Raw genomic sequence first — 19,807 nt, forward strand, 5'->3', positions numbered from 1 at the left:
ATTTTCTTTAAAAAAAAACCAAACTATGTTATGAGGATTCAGCAGGTACCACAAACACTCAGGTAGGTACCAAAAGCTACAATTAGAAAAATCATTTTTCTAAAACAATACTGTAAATATAAATAGTTACTATTGTACAAGTAATTATTAAGTAACAAATTAAAAAAAATACACATTTCTGCGATAACAAATATAAATAGTTACTATTGTTTTATTTTATTTCTTTGTAGCAGAAAAGGTACAAGTTATTATCTTACCTAAATTAATTGTATTAACTATTGCATTAAGATCGAATATTACGGCAGAGTTAAGAAAATAACGTATCAAAATTAAACGCATGCATAAGTAAAATATCCAATATGAATAAATACTTCAAAAGCACTTTATTTAAAAAAGATAAGGCTTTTAATTAATTAACTGAAATGGCAAACAAGTGGTCCCTTACCTTAAGTGGTAACCGTCATCACGACATCACATCATCATATGATAATTCCATTCCAAAGTATCATATTCCATACCCTGTAACTCCACTGCCATATCACATATTTCAACCGAAGCACAGCTTTTTTTTATTAAAGGGTTTGAGCTATTTACGATGCTATAGTCCCAAGCTAAATATAGCTTGTGTTTAGGTAGCTGATATAAATACATAGATTTTTTTTATAATACTTAATATGCACAGAATACGCAAATCAATACAGAGTTCTGTCCTGGTAAATAGAACATGTAACATTGCGACCTGCATAGATTTTCAGAGTCCGCAACCTAGACCCATCAAGGACAAGAATTGAAAGATTCTTAGCAGCGACGGTTTTTGCTCCAGATGGTGTGTACGTTTCAAAGGAGATATTTAGTTTATGCTTGAGTGGGCTACCACATAGGATGTGTAGAGGCGTTCCCTGAAGAACAGCTTACGAAGTGAGATAGAGCCCACAGACACGACTTTGCACAAAGTCTGCCACGGTAGACTTGTGATCAAACATATGAAATTGCACTTTCTTTGTCTTTTCTACGTTTTTTGTCCTATTCAAAAAACATTAAGCTAAAATTTTACTTTAAAAAATGCAGCATCATCATATAACAGGTAGGTAGGTAATTTACAAAGATTTTTATCTTAAACCCGCTCCCAGATTCGACGGTTTTCCTTAACTTACAAAAAATTCGACGCATACAAAACTGTTCCGGGCGATCGCCATACCCTTCTATATCCGGCTTATTTATTAAAAAAAGCATTTACACCCTAAATTACATTAGCTTCCCCAAAAAGTGTTGCCACCTCTCATCTTCGAGGGGAGATTGAAGGGGGCGTGTTATGGCCTCTTGCAATCTAACTTTGGCTCGTTGTCGCTCCGTTAGTGTTGCCAGTCGCGCCGAGTTCTGCCATCCCGGTATAAATGGAAGAGGTTCAGAGGTCATCACTGGCGAAAGTTTTAATGAATTAGCATGAACGCTGTTTTTGTTGCGCTCATTTCGTTTAGTTGGTTATGGTCCGTAACTACGCTGATGATAGAGACGTTGCATATTTTATTAAAGAAAATTTCGTGTTCTGATGAAATTTAAGAAAACAAGGTAATATTCTTATCATTCTAAATTGAGAATATAGTCTAGACAATTCAAAGGAAAGGATTCGATATGTTTTGTAGTTATACTAATATGTACTAATTTAGGATATAGACATGTAATAGCAATATAATGTAACACAAAGCACGCTATGGTTACCCGTAAATATATGAACAGTTAGTTCGAACACCGCTAGTATATGTATTAAAGTACAACATATTGTATTGCTGTACCTTATTTTAGAGATCATTAAAAGTAAATAAATAAATAATAAAATATATGTATATCATTTTTTTTAAAACTCAGGTATTAGTTGGGCTGCTATCAATATAATAACAACGCATTATTGTCTTACCTCTGGGTCACAAGACTCTTCAAAGTATTTTGTGGCTTAGGGTCTCGGTATAGAATTTAATATCGAGTGTAATACGATACCTATCAATAATATAATCAAAGTCAACCTCAGGGTAATTGAAAAAGAAATCATACTTAGATGCTTCCAGTATGGCTATTTCCTAATTAAGTTCCTAAGCTAGATGGATGACCAAATAGAAGGTGGGATCATGAAATAGCTAATACACCAGGGAAACTATGGATCAGAATTACTTGAGACAGAACGGAATGGAAAGAATTACGAGGCCTTTGCTTGGACCAAGAATGAAGGATGGACCAAGAAATTTTTGATAGTGTGTAAACTGGAAATAATGTCACGTCGGAATAAAAGGCTATAATAAAAATAATAAAAAAATCTTAGGCTAGGCATGAGAATTGGGTTCTACCACCGCCTTGTCTTCTAATACAAGAGTTAGGCATGAGATTTCTGGTAGCTCTTTGTCACCTAATCCAAGACTTAATCCTTAATTACCAAATAAGCAACGATGAAATCTCGGCCGTTTTTTAACAGCGTCCTTTTTATTTCTGATCCAAGTTATGACGTAATTTTGTTATTTTAGAATCACAACAACATTTCGATTGAGGAGCTGTCTGTCTTAAGATATGCACTTCAATTCCAGATATGGGGCTTCAGATTGATTGATTCCTTGATTGACAATATCTGAAGTTTTGACGGGCCGGCACGCGCAATCTGATACAAGGTCGATGTCGACAGCCTGATATGGAGTCGCCTGAGATGGAACAATTGTAAAGATATGTTAACTATGGAAGATACTTGGTGCTTCTAGCCTTGACCTCTGTGAATAGATTTGACTTCCTGTCTGAGCATGTCGTCTAACAATGTCTCATCTAATAAACAATTTCTAATACATATCCCTGGATGATCCACAGAAGTCTAGTTCCAAGTTAAGCATAGCTTGTGTTTAGGTAATTGATATAAATACACAAATACATTTTTTTATGAATCTATACTAATATTATAAAGCTAAAGAGTTTGTTTGTATGTGTGTGGGACTGTGTATAGGGAGCTGGGGTCGGTGCAGCCAACGATGGTGGTAATTAAAGATGCAATATGTAAAAGAATAGTATATTATAAAATATATGTCGTAACAAACTATATGAAAGCAAGAGCAATACAAGGAATAATAAAAAGGGAATGACAAAACCATAGCAACCGATCTAAAATATAAATATTTAAAAATAAGGAATAGTCGTACCAGCCAGCGGCCCAAATGTAAGGAGTCCTGTACAGTATGTTTAAACGCGCTAATCTCAGGAACTACTGGTTCGAATCAAAAACTTCTTAGCATTTGTATTATTTAATTCTTACCTGGTATTGATTTTCTACCATCCATCTACCCAAAACCGAAAAATATGGCAAGGGGTCTACGACACAAAAAAGTTTGGGAACCTCTGGCTTAAACAAACAAAATTTATGAAATAAGTATGTGAAATTGACTCCAATATTCGGTTACAACTAAACAGTGAGCGTTGAACCTAATTAGTTGTTCTAAACCCTTTAACCGGCTTTACACGCGTTTTCGCCCGTTTTGCCCTATTACCGCTCTATTATACGTCCTTTGAGGGCCCGCCAGGCCTGCTTTAATACTATACCTATATTATTACGTTGCGAAATTAGTGTTATACCCCATTCCTAATATCAGGTGTCTAATTCGACGAACACGAGAATAATGTTTTCGGTAACTTAATATTATGCTTATAATTAATTCGTTAAACTTGAAACTAACTCGTGATATATACGCGCAATGAAATGAGAATTTTCAGTAATTCGAAATAGTCATGAAACCTTAATAAAATGTATACACACATTGTTTTTCTTCATAAGTATTTGAGCTTAATCAAACTAAGAGGAACACACAAGTTTCTTGTGATGAGTATGCGTTCCGAATGAGTGGTAGAATAAAAGTATATGTTAAGTTTAGTGCTTATATTAAGTTTAGTTAAATAAAGATATCCAATCAAATGACTTTATTATTAAAAACTAGCAGTTACCGGTGATTTCATCAACGTGGTATTTACCTTTTTTTTAGATTATAAATAAAATATCTAAAATAAAAGTAGTCTAAGTTATTCCTTATAACATTAGCTATCTGCGATTGCAAGTCCTTTCAAAACCGGTTCAGCCGTTTCCGAGATTAGCAAGAACATACAGACAGACATTTTTTTTCATATAAGTAGTGTACATACACACTCATATGCATTTAGTGAAAAGCAGTTAATTGAAATTTACAAACTCACTACAATTTTATTTACTTGTACAGATAAAACGATATAATAAAAAAGCATCCTTGAAAAGCTATCTTAAATAAGATTATTAATCAAAATTAGTGCTTTATTTACATCTGAGCATTATTTAATTCGCCATTATCGGAGACTATTAAGCCACTTTACTTTAATGGGCATCGCATTGTGAGATTTAATCGTGCAGCGGACCAATACGCGTCCGCAGCCGATGACAGATAGCGAGTGAATGCGTTTAAAATTTTAAACTTGGAACGCTGCGCGTGCGCATCCACTGAAATTCCGTAATGAGCAGGTGACCACCGTATCGCGACGTGGCAGTGTCAACTTAGCGTCCCGGAGACGTTAAAACATTAATAACTGTACATTTGTTTGAACCGACAACTGTTTGCAGGCTAATGTTTAAATTAGGTATTACAGCTCATGTTGTTTTGTTTACAATTATCGTGTACAATGTAATATGTATATTTCCTGTAATATAACATTTAGTATTATCTATAATAACTATACGTTATTATTAAATTGAATTATAAGAGTGTAAAAAATATATTTTGTATTCATTGCTTGTAATTACACTCGCGAGTTAGTTCGTATGGGATTAAAATAAATACAATTTCTAATATACAGGACGCCAAATGACTACTTATAAGATTAGCTATCTGCATCAGTTTCAGAGATTAGCATTAACAAATAGACAGACAAAAATTTGGGACGTGCTCAATTGACTGTAACTTTTTAAAATAAATGTAGACTAACTTACGATTTACAACATTAGATATCTGCAGTTTAAAGTTCCGTCAGAATCGGTGCAGTCGTTTTAGAGATTAGCAAGAACAATATACAGACGAAATTTTGTAAAATATGCCCAACTAATTGTGTAGTGCATAGATATTTTATGTACGTAAATAAATCATAATCGCATTATAGTTATGTCTATTGACAACGAATTTAGATATTTAAAGGCCTATATCAAGCTAAATAATTGAATAAAGCAAATTAAAGACAAACTGGGAGTCGTGTCGTATCAACATTTAAAGAGCATGATGGAAGATTGTGAAAAGTGGTAAGAGCTCCATCGACAAGAGCCCTCTAAGAGGTACCAGTTAAATTATGACTGAATGAATGAAAATGATTGTTATATGTTAACACACTGCTAATGCCATTGCCGATTAGAAATTCGCACGGCACAAACTTTTGAGATGAACTCTTTGAAATCAAGCTTAACTTGGGTCTAGATGGCGGTGTGTGAATTGTCCTAAGATTATTATTATTATTAGATTATTATTCTTGCCAAGACATGTCTTGAACTTGGATATTAAGGGCTCGCGCTGGCGGTAAACTATTTTTAAAAACTGTGCCATTCTTTTTTGCTACCGTTAATGGTTATGTACACTCATTACAATTCGCTTACCCGATAATTAATATTAACGACAACATAACGTATATATAATTGGTTTATTAAAAGCGTCTCGTCCATCAAAATATCACGTTGGAAGTACATAGATACGTACTGCAGGTGGCAGCTGTCTACTTGCATTATTACTGTCATATGTATATGATCGTATCGATATCACTTCATCAATATGTCTATAGATGATTTGCCAGAAGGTTTTCAGAGGGAGTATTTGTGAAGACAGAAGCTTCTGTTTACAGCAGTGTTTCCCAACATGGGGCCCACAGTAATTTGATTTTCAAGTTTTCATTATGTGTCTTGAAAATTTAGTTATTTTTCTAAAACTATTATTTAGGTTTATTGAACTGAATATTTAGATTTTTAATGTTATAGATTATGGATGTTAGATGGGGATAAGATAAGAATCTTAGAAAGTTTAGTAGGGGCATGGTACTATAAAGTTTGGGAAACACTGGTCTAAAGGGTGGTAATACAATGTCAGCTATTTACATTGTATTACCACTATTTAGGTACGGAGGCATGATACCTTAGGTTTCAGGAATGGCAACGTATGAGGGCATTATAATTTTTAGAACCTGCCGTTTATATTACAAGGTTTGACGGAGTCGCTGATCTAGTAATATGACATATCGCCGTATTATTGGTCACGGGTTTGATTCCTAACACAACGCAAACTTTATTATTCATGATTCTGTTAAAAACAAGTATTTAAGTATTTCTATCAGTTGTTTAGTACATAAATGGTTGGACGAAGCATACGTGGTGGTCAAAACTCTCAGCCTTGAGGAATTGACAAGGAAGAAAGAAGAAGCACCCATAACACAAACTCTACATAGTTTAATACAAGATGGCGCTGCGTGAATTGTCCAGAGTTAAAAAAAAAGTTGAAAATTCTATCTAGTGCTGTACATCACACGCGCAGATCTTTTTCAAACTGATCTGATGTCTGCCAGTATTAGCGTATGTGGACACGAAACAAAAATAACACAAAAGGAGCGAGTAAAAAATGTCTGTCCACCGCGCTATCTACAGGCCGCGATCCTGTCTCAAATAATGGTTACACGGAAACCGTAGAGTCGCATTTGATAACAAAAAAATATCAATTGGTTTTCTTGTCAGTTCTTATTAACTGAAGTAGACTAGATGAATTAGACGGTAGGGATTGTGATGAAATATTTATGTCCATATGTAATAAAAAATTGTATTAGGTATATGAATACATTATTTTATCTAAACAAAACTATAACAATCTACTTATTTATGTTTATGATTTAGAAATAACGTAAATGCGTAAACATAATGGTTAAAGACAAAAAGAAGCAGTGTCTATGTATTAAAAATAGTATAACCAATTTTTCGTGATTTGTAGGTTTTAGTGCATATTCATATTTACTTTTATTTTCTTTTTTATCTTCAATTTAACTATTACTACATATCTTAAACTCTTTATTATATTAAACTTAAGCTATTTAAATACTTAATATTAGTTATTATTATGTATATATGTATAACACTCATAGTATGTGTATATTATAATTATTTCCTAATATTATTACTGACAACTCTAAAACTAATCGTAATAACGATTCTTACAGGTAGAAAAAAGATGTGTTCAATTTAATTCTTTTATGATAATAGCATTGCACTCTCTGTTTTATTAATGTAATTCAGGTATAATTGATTTAATGACGAGACAGAACGTGTTTGTTAAAATCGAATGCATATGCGGTGTTGCCGCTTGACTGGCAATATAGTTTTTGTTGCTGTTATTCGCTTTATTTATTAAACATTCGACATTTTTATTAGAACGTCTAGTTCATCTTTATTATGTTTTCACTGAAACAGGAAGTACTTATAATTCACGTGAATACATGGTAACCTATTGCAAATGTGTATGATTCTATGTGTTGATGGAGGAATATTACATGCAGTATTTGTATTATAATAACAAAAAAAATCACTTGTATACTAGATATATTTATTAATGATACCACAGAATGGTCGAGAAGAAATGTGTATTAATTAAAAAAAAACACATCAATGTTGATGTTCTATGCGTGACTTTCTATTTTATAATTGAATAATATTAGTTTTAAATAAATAAATACAGGGGCAACATAAATTACAAAGGATAGTTTCAATCGCAAAAAAACATGGCTCTTATTTGATAATGAGCAGACAAATACCGTAAAAAATTTGTAGGTGTACGTATAGAACAGAAATTTTTAACTAAAATAAACTTAAAATTTAAGCACTTTTGAATAGTCATACTTACTTTTTTTTCAATCTACCGGTCATTCGGAATGCTGACTCATTATAAAATGAACGAGCAAAAACTTCAACACGTAAGTTAGATATCACAGATAAATATTATCTCGTATTATATATTCTTTATTTCCTCCATATTAACCTCGTAACTTGCATGAATACTTTTTTTATGTAATTAAAAGATTATTTATATTTCTAAAATAAAATAAGCATCGTCTCCATAGTCGTCGCTGTGTAGGTCAGCCCAGTAGAGCACCCAGCGTCCACAGCCACGTAAATCTACATCAACCGAGTGTCCCTTCGTTTTGTTTCATTCACTTAAGGCCGCTCCCCTCCATAGTCTGCCTTATTAAGGCACCTGATTCCTTGGCCGATATCTAAAAAAACTATTCGCAAAATAAATACAGTGGACGCATGTTTGTTTTTCCGTATGGTGATGGAATAAAGAAAATAAGAGCACAATATCGACTCCTGTTCTTTCGTAATAATAGAGAAAGAGAAGTCTAAACAAATATAATAATAACTGAGATCAATCAATAGATACGAATGATGTTATACGTATTTTAATATACATTTGCTGTATATGATTAAGTAAATTAAATACATAACAAAAATAAATAAATAAAAACAAAGTACAGATAAAAATAAAGGTGTTAACAAAGTATTTCTAAAGACATATACGATGTTTATTGTTAAAAAAATTGTGAATACAAATAGAATAGAATCGAAATAAATAATTTTTTTAATATTACTTACTTTAGATTAAATAACAATTGTTATTTTTAAACTTTTTCTTTAGACGTTTATCTATATCTAAAATCAATAGTTTTAGATATAGATATAAACTGGAAACAATCACGGTTAAATGCTAGTAATGTGATATTACTAGTTGACGAGCTCAAATTCGTCTATATCACACTTACCATTATGTTTCGTCCAATTTAATAATAATAATAATAATAATAAATAATAATAATAAAGACATTCAGCATTACAGTATTCTTAGATGCTATCTATCTTATATACTATACATAATATCTTTTAAATTACAGCATAAGTGTTATTCTAATGTATAAGCTATATTACTGTAAAGTTTAATAAAAATCCGTTTAGTAGTTTTTTCGTGAAAAAGTAACAAACATCCATCGATCCATACTCGCAAACTTACGCGTTTATAATTTTAGTAAGATTTTCATTGCTGCCCATCATTGATGTCATACCGACTTATATAATTATTTGTCATAGAAAATCCCGTTTAAAAAATAAATACGAAATCAATTTTTAGTTCACTCATATTAAACATATTTTTTTAATCTCAGTTTTTCAATAGTAAAAGCAAAGGTACACATCCATATACAGCCATATCCGTTCTGTTTTAAATATGCAATAAAGCCGTGTGACAGTTCGTAACACGTCACTGTCAATTTTTATATTCGAATATGGAACGCTCTGTATTTTGATGGACTGTGTCGCCTGATTTTGACATGACAGTTCTACTGTCGAACATGACAGACAGCTGATATGCAATTGGCGGGAACTCTTATTTTTTTTTTATTAATATCAAAATGGCACCAGTACTCGTTGACTTTTTAATTACATCTCACTTGTAAAAATTACGGTAACCTATCTCTGACGTTTACACTATTATTAGATTGATGGACTCGGTGGTCTAGCGGCTGCTTTTATGGTTGCTTGTTCGATTCCTTGTAAGGAATCGTATTCCTTGCAAATATTTGTATTTATGAGTATTACTGTATTGGTTTGCGTGTTTTCTATGTATATTATATGTATTTGCAAAGAAACAAGTATCTAAGTATGTATATCTGTTGTTTAATACTAATAACATATATATGCTCTATTTAGCTTGTGACTAGATGGCGCTGTATGAATGGTCCGCGGTTTCACCAGCAATTTAATGTTATGTTCATGAAGTTCATAAAGTTACAGTAGTTATATCGAGAATATATAAACTTACAAACTGTAAGTATATATATTCTCGAATATACAGTATGTTATATACTGTATATTCGAGGATAGAAATAGAAAGTATCATCAGTCAGTTTACATGAAATTCGTTACATCTGTAGATCTAGACTCAATAATAAATAAATAGACCGCCCACAGCATGAAATTGTGTATACATAAGTGAGCTATATACAAATAAATGTATAAAGAATATGACAATTTCACTATTGAAACTTATTTCCTCAACCTATACTGATCACATACGATTAAAAAAAACGAATCTCTCGCCAATTAAAAAGCAACCAAATATCGTTAACATAACGTCCTGATTCGTTTAAAAGACAACTATACTTATTGTCTGAAACAGGTGTTAAATGTAATATGTGTAGATAATAAGAGCCGGATGATTTCGTAATTATTTATAACTGTTATGATTCAAGTGAAACGAGCGTTAAATTTTTATTAATAATACGCTATTTATATTAATAAGTTTATATCCATATACAGAAGAAATAATCTATTTAGGCATAACCAACTATATAATACTTAAATGTCACAATTAACATAACGATGTTAACAAAAACATTCTCATGTAAATTAGGCTATATTTATTCCCTACAATCGCGTGAAAATGACGAATAAAAATCCATATGTACATGTCGCAATAATTGCTACAATGTTCTGTTATTAATTATATTGTTTTTAATAACAAACTAGGTGGTCTAATAGTTTAGCACAGTGTTACTTCCGATGGTCGCGGGTTCGATTCCTCGCACGCAAACAGTCCCCACAAGCAGTTATGAATACAAATTTCATAAGTGCTTGTGGGGACTGGTTTGTTCGGGTTACAAACACTGATTAGACTATTTGCTTTAGCAGTAGCATATGCTGGTGGTCACTCTATTCTCCCAAATTTGAATTTAATAATTAATCTGCATTATTGTAAATATGTATAACATTTATTTGAAAAGAATACGAGCCGAGTTTCTTGTCAGTTCTTCTCATCTCGAAATCATTCCCAACTGACTGTAGATTTGACATATCATAAGAGTCTGTAATAGAGCTACATGAGTAAAGATATTTTGAATTTGATGTTTTGGTATTTATGAGTATGATATGATAGTTTATCTGGATGTTGTATTATATATAAAAAAAAATGTATTTATGTATTTGTATCAGTCGTCTAGTACTCATTACACAATTTGCTTCGCTTAAATATTTGGATCGGTTGTCTAGCACCCGTAAACAAACTCTGTATAGCTTTGGACTAGATGGCGCTGTGAATTGTATTGGAAGAAAACAAATTGGCCTTCTGAATTAAACATAACATCTGCGAGGTCATATCTTCATGATGATGCTTCGAATTCCACTCTCCCATAAGACGTCGCATGCATTTTCAAAAACAACACAAAAAGAGGTCTTTTCTGTTGGTCATGAAGACTGAGATAGCTATTTATTTCAGGCTACTAGGACCATATTATATATACCTTATAGACTAACATACGTATGAAATAATATAAAATTAAGATATTGAAATTGTCTCTATGGTCACGGCACTGACGACGGCAATCTGCCACGGTAGCGCTGATACACCACACCCTGTAGATTTTGCCAAACTGAAGAGGAAACGCCGATACGCATCCTATGTGGTTGTAGCCCACTCATGCATAATCGAAATATCTCTTTTGGAAAGTTTACACTCTTTCCTGAGGAGGTAAAAACCATCGCTCCTAAGAATATCCTTCAGTTCTTGTCCCTGACGGGTCTAGCGTCATATTCTTAGGAGCGATGGTTTTTACGTCAGAGACAAGAACTGAAGGGGTATTCTTAGGAGCGATGGTTTTTTCGTCAGGGACAAGAACTGAAGGATATTCTTAGAAGCGATGGTTTTTACCTTCTCAGGAAAGAGTGTAAACTTTTCAAAACCGAACTTTGAAAAGGGCGAGCACAATAGATCTATGTAGGTGGCAGTGCTACAGGTCCATGCACCTGACAATAGCCCAAACAACCCAATAAAAAAATACACCACACGCTTCGGCCAGTGGTCCTCCTTCATAGATCTCTATGAAGGAGGACCACTGGCCGAAACGTGCCCATCTGGGCAGCATGTTATATCATGAGATATCATGCTTCGGGTTTTTTAATCTCATTACCATATCTTACCCTTCAACCAATACAGTTTGCAAAAACAACTGCATGGTAGCAGGAAGTAAATAAATCAATACAGTTCCATAATGGTGTATACAAATAAATACGTTTATCTGTATGTAAGTGATAATTCGTGACTTTATCGCGACACGGCTGAATGGTCTCGCGGGCTGTCACTCACGCGTCATCTCGTAAATCACTATGTTTTTGCTGCGCGCGCGCACGCAAATAAACTTATCACAGATTTAATACATTTCTCAGAGCGTTCAGTAGGCATAAAAGTTACAGAGACGAACTTAGCATTCCATGGATTCAACTATTCTCCAAATTTTAATTTAAATGAATCTGTATTATTGTAAACGTGTACAACATTTATTTGAAAAGAATACGAGCTGATTGTTGTCAGTTGTATATACGGAATCATTACTGACAGTATTTTTTTGACATACCATTAGAGTTTGTAATAGACCTACATGAATAAGAATATCTTTGAAATTGAATAAAATATAGTTCAACGTGTTAGATGTCAGAGAGGGAAAAGATGTATTTTATAATTAATGATTGCTTCATGATGTAATTACGTATATATTTTACTAATTTTTTGAAACATCTAATTTTATATCAAGCCAAAGCAATGGCTAAAATATATCTTTAAATTTTAAATGACGAGGAAAACCGTTTTATAAAATCTAAGCATGCATTGCTTAGATTTTAAAAAATGCGCATTCTCCAAACTATATATATTAATCATATACTAATCAATTGAACATTTATTCTTTTATTCCTCTTGATATCTCTTGTTATACAAGGGTTAACGACTTACCTAAAAACCTTATAGCTTCTAGGACCTATAAGGTTATGTTTACATACTATATAAGCACTACATTGCATATCTTAGGCATTTAAAGATCGAATAATCATAATAATGATATGTCTTTAATATCTAGTCTATGGACAGTAAAGCAGTATGCATCTCACGTACGCGAGGGTGGGCAAAGCTGAACTATTAGCATATTAATTATCGAATCCTCAACTGGATTCATGCTGCCGACGTTCGCGTGACTACACCATTGGGCCCACTACTGTCGGTACAAGTCTTTATGAAAATTAAACGTAAGGGATCACTAAACATACACGAATGCAATACGAGTTGTTTATTAGTTCTGATCACTAATATAGATGTACAGACATATCGTATTTTTATATATGTATATTTTTTATTATTAACCCACGTTGGTAATCAACGTCTTTGTGACAGACTCGACCCACTGTTTCTTCGGCAAGATATTGCATCTCTGTGCATTTTCTACCGCAAATATCACGGGGAGTGTTTTGAGCAATTGTTCGGATTAATACCAGCTGCTGAGTTTCACCACCGTACCACCCATCAGGAACTGATATATCATGATCATCTGGATGAATGGCGGTCCTCCACAGTGCGATTTTTTAGAAACTTTCTGCTACGCACAACCACATTGTGGAATCATCTTCAAGCAATGGTATTTCCAAACCGATACTATATTCAAAACTACAAAAAAAGAGATTCTTACTTTCTTAAAAGGCCGGCCACGCCCTTGGAATTCCCTTGGTGTTGCGGGTGCTCATGGGTGGCGGTAATCACTTACCATCAGGTGAGACGCAAGGTCGTTTGTCGCCTGTGATTAAATAAAATGTTGTCCCACTGCTGGGCGAAAATTTGCCCCATTTCCATATTTTTCACTTCTTCATATAGGTGTATAAAGTAATAATATTACTATTCCTCAAATAAAAAACAAATGTAATAAATTGTAGCTAAGAACCATCTCGATCAATTTTGGTACAAATAAAAACTGCATCATAATCGGTTCATTCGTTTAGGAGATTTACAATGTCAGGTACCAGGAACACAGAACTGTGAAGAATTATTCGATATGATGCCTACGGCTACCTTTTACCATCACAACGATCGCCATCGACAGGGAATTCAACACCACACGCTGGAACCTAAGTGATCTCTTGTGTGGACTTGTAAGTGCGGTGTTTCATTTTTTGGGTCAAATATAATCATGCAATAAGAGCGTAGTGATCCTCCCGCGTAGACTTAGATTGTGCAATGAACTAGAGGCTTTATATAGAGACTAGAGTATAGGATTTTCAAGAAGGGTATATTAAGGTTTCTTAATGGTCGGTAATGCGCACTTGGTACCCCTGGTGCTTCACGCATCGCCCGGCTACGGTAGTCATTTATTATCGGATGGGTCGTATGCTTGTTTGCCACTATATACTAACTGTGCCCGCGACTACGTTCGCGCAGCGCACATAACGGAATCCCTCAAATATGAATAATTTTTACCGTTTTTGCAACATTTTTCACTGATGCTTCGCTTCTATTGGTCGTAGCGTAATGTTATATAGCTTAAAGCCTTTCTCGCCAACTGGACTGGAGCTTCTAGCTAAATGGAATATGCAATACAAAAACAATTTTTCATTTCGAACTAGTAGTTCCTGAGATTAGCGCGTTCAAACAAACAAACTCTTCAGCTTTATAATATTAGTATAGATAGCATAGACATATATAGGTATATAGATTATTAATAAATATATAGATTTTTAATATATATATATATATATATATATATATATATATATATATATATATATATATATATATATATATATATATAGATTCCATAGCCATTCCAAGAAATATATCCAAGAAGAGAGAATTTTCTCCAAAATCCCACGATATAGTAGGAGACTTTATCGTGCGGATAAATTCGCGTTGAAAAGCATCGAGAAAGTGACTAAAAAGGAGGTTAGTAAACTCTATAACGTTCTAGAAACATCTAGAACAACGCTGAACATAACAGTCTTAGTAAATTCGCCACCAATTGGAGTTTATCACCATCTACCATCGGTCGTTAACCAGTCCGCGCGAGTTGGACGAGTTATAGATCAAAGTCAGCAGCGCCAGGGCAGAATGTACCTGCCACCGGTAAGTTGCTGCTAAGACGCTCCTGTCGATGCTTAAGACAAGTGGTGACATGTTCCCATTGTACCACACGACACGATCATCAAAAGAAACAAAATTTATTTCAAAATAACCGATAATTAGAACGTATCAAATAGAATAGAAATGATATTGTACAAATATATTTCATTTGAAACAATTCTATATAGTAGTTTTTTGGTCTATGGCTTGCGTTAAAATATGAAATAGAAGTAGCAATAATCTTTATTCAAATAAACTCATTACAAGCACTTTTGAATAGTCATATTTTGTTTCTACCACTCATTCAGAATGCAGATTCATCATAAGAAGAATGAGCAAGAAACTTGTGTGTAGCTCTTTTTAATAGATGTTTTTTTATATAAATAATTACAGTATATCTATTAATAAACTTTGCTTCTTGACTAAGATGTCGAGTCTTTTATTTATTTATGTTAAACTACCAAAGACAATATTATACATACCTTCTAGTCTAACATACATATGAAATGATAATAAACATAGAAATTGTCTCTGTAATCATAGCACTGAGGACAGCAATCTGCTAAAGTAACACCGAAACACCCTTTGGTCAGTAGTCCTCATTCATAATAATGGGCGTAATGAAGTTAGGTGCAGAACTGTTTGGATAAGGACTATGGATGGTTTTGGTTTGGACTAGCAATTTTTCCAGCAATATGGCCAATATTACCAATCCTCTGCCCCAAAAGAACGTGCATGTTCCTAGTGTGGTCCTTTTTGAAGATGGGCAGTATGTCGGGGTCCAGGACCACAAACACCTTAAAATTCAACATCTGACTTATGATCTATTTGTACATAAAATCACGTATATAATCAGCAGTGACGGCAATAGTGATTGACGTGTCGTGTAACAGTGGGCACGCGTCGAAACAATGTCCGCGGTATCAGATGACGAGGTTAGTTCGCCGGCGCATGTTTACGAGCGCAATCTAATTTATTAGCGGCGGCCAGATTACAGCCTCCGCTCGCCACTTCGTTTTGTAGCGGCTTGGTGTGCGCTTGCGCCGCTATCACCACATACTTTCGTTTATTTTTCATTCTTAGTTTCAAAAAAATTTATGTTACTTTCGTAGCGCGTTACTAGCGAGATCTACAACAATGAGGTAGATACTGTGGAAAATCTTCTGTGGATTATTCTATATCAATTTAAGATGAGATTATGTAGAGTCTTCTGCGGATACTTCTATATCAGATGCCATGCAGCTTGATTTGTAAGCTGCTTCTGTTAAAAGGTTAAAATCAAATCAAAAATAATTTATTCATATTCATTTTAGCCGGTTATTTTTTTTCTGAATTTTTTTTCCTACCGACCAGTTTAATATTCAGTTATGAAGAACTGGTAAGAAGTTAGAAATAATAACTACGCTTTGTACTCCTCCTTCATGAAGGTGAGCATAAAGTTAGAAGTGGAACTGTTTGGATGCGATAGAGTCTTGAGACCATTAGCAATTTGCTAGCAATGTAGCCAGTATCCCCCATTACTAATAATCCTCTCCCCTAAAGAATGTGCATGTTCATAGTGTGGTTGATATTTAGTTACACGTTGCCACTTGCAACTACATATTGCCGTCCATTCAATTATCAGGTGTAATTGCGGCGAGCGCGCACGGCCTGACTAGTCTTTAAGGATGTCAACGAAAATATTGCAGATAACAGTTTAATAAATTCAAATTCAAATTTACAATATCTTTATCCATGTAGGTGTATTACAGACTCTTATGATATGTCAAATCTACCGCCAGTTCGGAATGATTTCGAGATGAGAAGAATTGACAAGAAACTCAGCTCAGTATTTTTTTCAAATAAATGTTGTACATGTTTACAATAATACAGATTCATTTAAATTAAAATTTGGGAGAATAGTTGAATCCATGGAATGCTAAGATCGTCTCTGTAACTTTTTTCTGTTTTTTTTTTAACATTGTACGTCATGTTTACAATCATAAAGATTAATTTAAATTCAAATTTGGGAGAATAGAGTGACCACCAGCATATGATATTACTTTTTATCTAACATTTGAACTCCGTGGGTCTATATATCTAAATTTACAAATAACTGAAATAACTGGAAAAAAATAGAATGAAATGGTGAGAATTAAGAGGCCCACGCCAAAAAATAGGTTGTATAAGGTATACAACCTATTTTTTGACGTAGTCTCTTCTCATTGCTGATCCCACTTACTCATAAGTATTATACATATAGTATGGGATGTCAAGTTGTGACGTTGAAGACACAGAGTCCTCCGCTTCTGGAAGGAGATCGGCTAATTTAGTAGGCTCGGCTCTACACGTACAACGGTCCAGATGAGTGGCTAAAAGCGGAGAATTGAGTATATATTACATTACATATGCAGTTGTGTAGTAACCCTATGAGTTAATAATAGAGGTTATTCGCAAAATCGATTTAGTGCGCGCGCGCATGTCCCAGCAACAAATTGTTTGATTAATATTTTGCTGGTAACACTGTTATTACCATTAGAAATTGTAGTTTTTAATTATATCTGCTTCTCTTATTTTCTCTGCTTAATTTCTCATTTATAACAATTATTTAAATAACACGCAAATTTCTTGCTCTTTCTTCTTGTGAGCTTTCATATCAGAGGTAGATTTAAAAAATAAGTATGATTATTAAAAATGGGCATGTAATGCGTAGGAATGAAGATCACATCTTAAGGAAGGTGTTACATATGAATCTGGATGGTTATAAGGGTAGAGGAAGACCGAATAAGAGATGGATGGGCTGTGTGACAGATCATATGGTAAGAAAGGGAGTAAATAACGAGATGACTGCGAACAGAGATGAATGGAAGACAAAAACATATTACGACGACCACAAATAAATGGGATAAGGAAGAAGCAGATAATCCATATCTTTTGGCCTTCTCTGCCCTTATAACCATCCACATTCATATGTAACACCTTTCTTAAAATATTATCTTCATTCCTACGCATTACATGTCCATACCATGATAGACGATTACTCTTCAACCTCTCCGACACCGGCGCCACTTTCATACTTCCTCTAATGTATTCTTTCTTTATCTTATCCATTCTTGTCACACATCCACCTCAACATTCGCATTTCAGTTGCATGTAGTCGTCTTTATTTTCTATTCTATTCTATTAATATAACGTAATTGTTGATTAATGAAAGTCATCTGTAATGATTAGTAATTAAAAATCTTAATGTAACTAACATTGTTTATACAAAAATGCGTTTCGCTAATAGGCAGCAACACGAAATGTGCAATTACATCAAACAGCACCGCTAATGCTCGTGACCTTTCGTTTTTTTACTGCGCTGGAATCGAACACCTGTCCCGGACCACACGTATCGACTGTTGGCCCGCAAGATCGATAATTCGATGTGTATCTGTTTATAATTGCAACTGGAAAATGCAAATGTATGTTTGATCAATTCGTTTAAGTACTTTGGTTTATATTTATATATTGCTCCCGCGACATTGTCCGCGTGGAATTTAACTTTTCCGAAATAAAAGTAGCTTACTTCTAATTGCATCAGCTACATGCCAAAAAAGTCCCGTCAAAATCGGTCCAGCCATTTGAGTGATTAGCCGAAACAAACAGACAGACAGACAAAAATTGTAAACAAAAAATTTTTTGGTGTATGTAATGTGTTTATATTCATATGTATGTAGTAAAAAACGGTTATTTCTCTATATTCTTACTCCAAGAGCATACAATAGCTCAGTCAAAATCTATATATATAAATAAAATTGGAGTGTCTGTTTGTAATTTCAAATTAACAGCTTTTCATTTAATGCGTTTGAAATATATATTGTTAGCTGTAACTTTCTGGTGGCGCCACCGTCGTGCGGCGCGTCTATAAAAGGCTGCGAATCCCGGTGTACGGCCTGAGAGGTTCGAACCCCTAGAGCCCTCAGACTAATGTCGTATCCGTCAGGCAGGAGTTGGCCTTCAGCCGCTCCATAAGTCCTTCCGCGGGTTTGAAGTGCCATCTGCACTCGCACCCTAACGTCCGGTGAAGCTGTAATGGCCAGCTGCGGCCAACAGCATTAGAGTAGTCCGAAAAAAAAAAGAGTGCAATCTCTTTAGATCGACAGACGTGCTCTCGAACGAATCTCCGTATCATACCATGTTTCTTGTACTGATTTTGTATGAAAGTGGCACCGGTGTCAGAGAGGTTGAAGAGTAATCGTCTATCATGGTATGGACATGTAATGCGTAGGAACGAGGATAATATTTTAAGAAAGATGTTACAAATGAATGTGGATGGTTATAAGGGCAGAGGAAGGCCAAAAAAGAGATGGATGGACTGTGTGAAAGATGATATGGTAAGAAAGGAAGTAAATAACGCGATGACTGCGAACAGGGATGAATGGAAACGAAAAACATATTACGCCGACCCCAAATAAATGGGATAAGGATGAAGCAGATGATGATGTCTGTCTCCATGTTCTCGCTAATCTTTGAAATTTTTAAAGAGACTTTCACTGACAGGTTACTAATGTTATAAGAAGTTATTAATGCACTTTTATGTTAGAAATATTGTATATTTAAATTAAACACGCTAATCTCTGAAACGGCTCGGCCGATTTGAACGGGACTTTCACTGGCAGATAGCTGATGTTATAAGGAGTAATTTACTATTTTATTTTAGATAGTTAAATATACATTCATTCGAAAAATAAGTGAAATTGCTCACAAACAATGTCGCAAATAATAGACAGTTATATATATAAAAAATGGAGTGAATGAACATACACCGAGCTGTAAATATCTAATCATGAAGTATATCGTCTGTC

At 34.1% G+C, this 19,807-nt stretch overlaps 1 protein-coding gene across 1 annotated transcript in view; it reads left to right on the forward strand.

Moving 5' to 3' along the window:
* LOC131841043 (protein tiptop) overlaps positions 1-19,807 on the forward strand; it is a 455,231-nt gene that overhangs the window by 718 nt on the left and 434,706 nt on the right. The gene's annotated exons all lie outside the window — the stretch shown is intronic.

Source organism: Achroia grisella, unplaced genomic scaffold (assembly GCF_030625045.1).
Source record: "Achroia grisella isolate CSIRO2021 unplaced genomic scaffold, CSIRO_AGI_Agris_v1 utg157, whole genome shotgun sequence".
Taxonomy (NCBI): Eukaryota; Metazoa; Arthropoda; class Insecta; order Lepidoptera; family Pyralidae; genus Achroia; species Achroia grisella.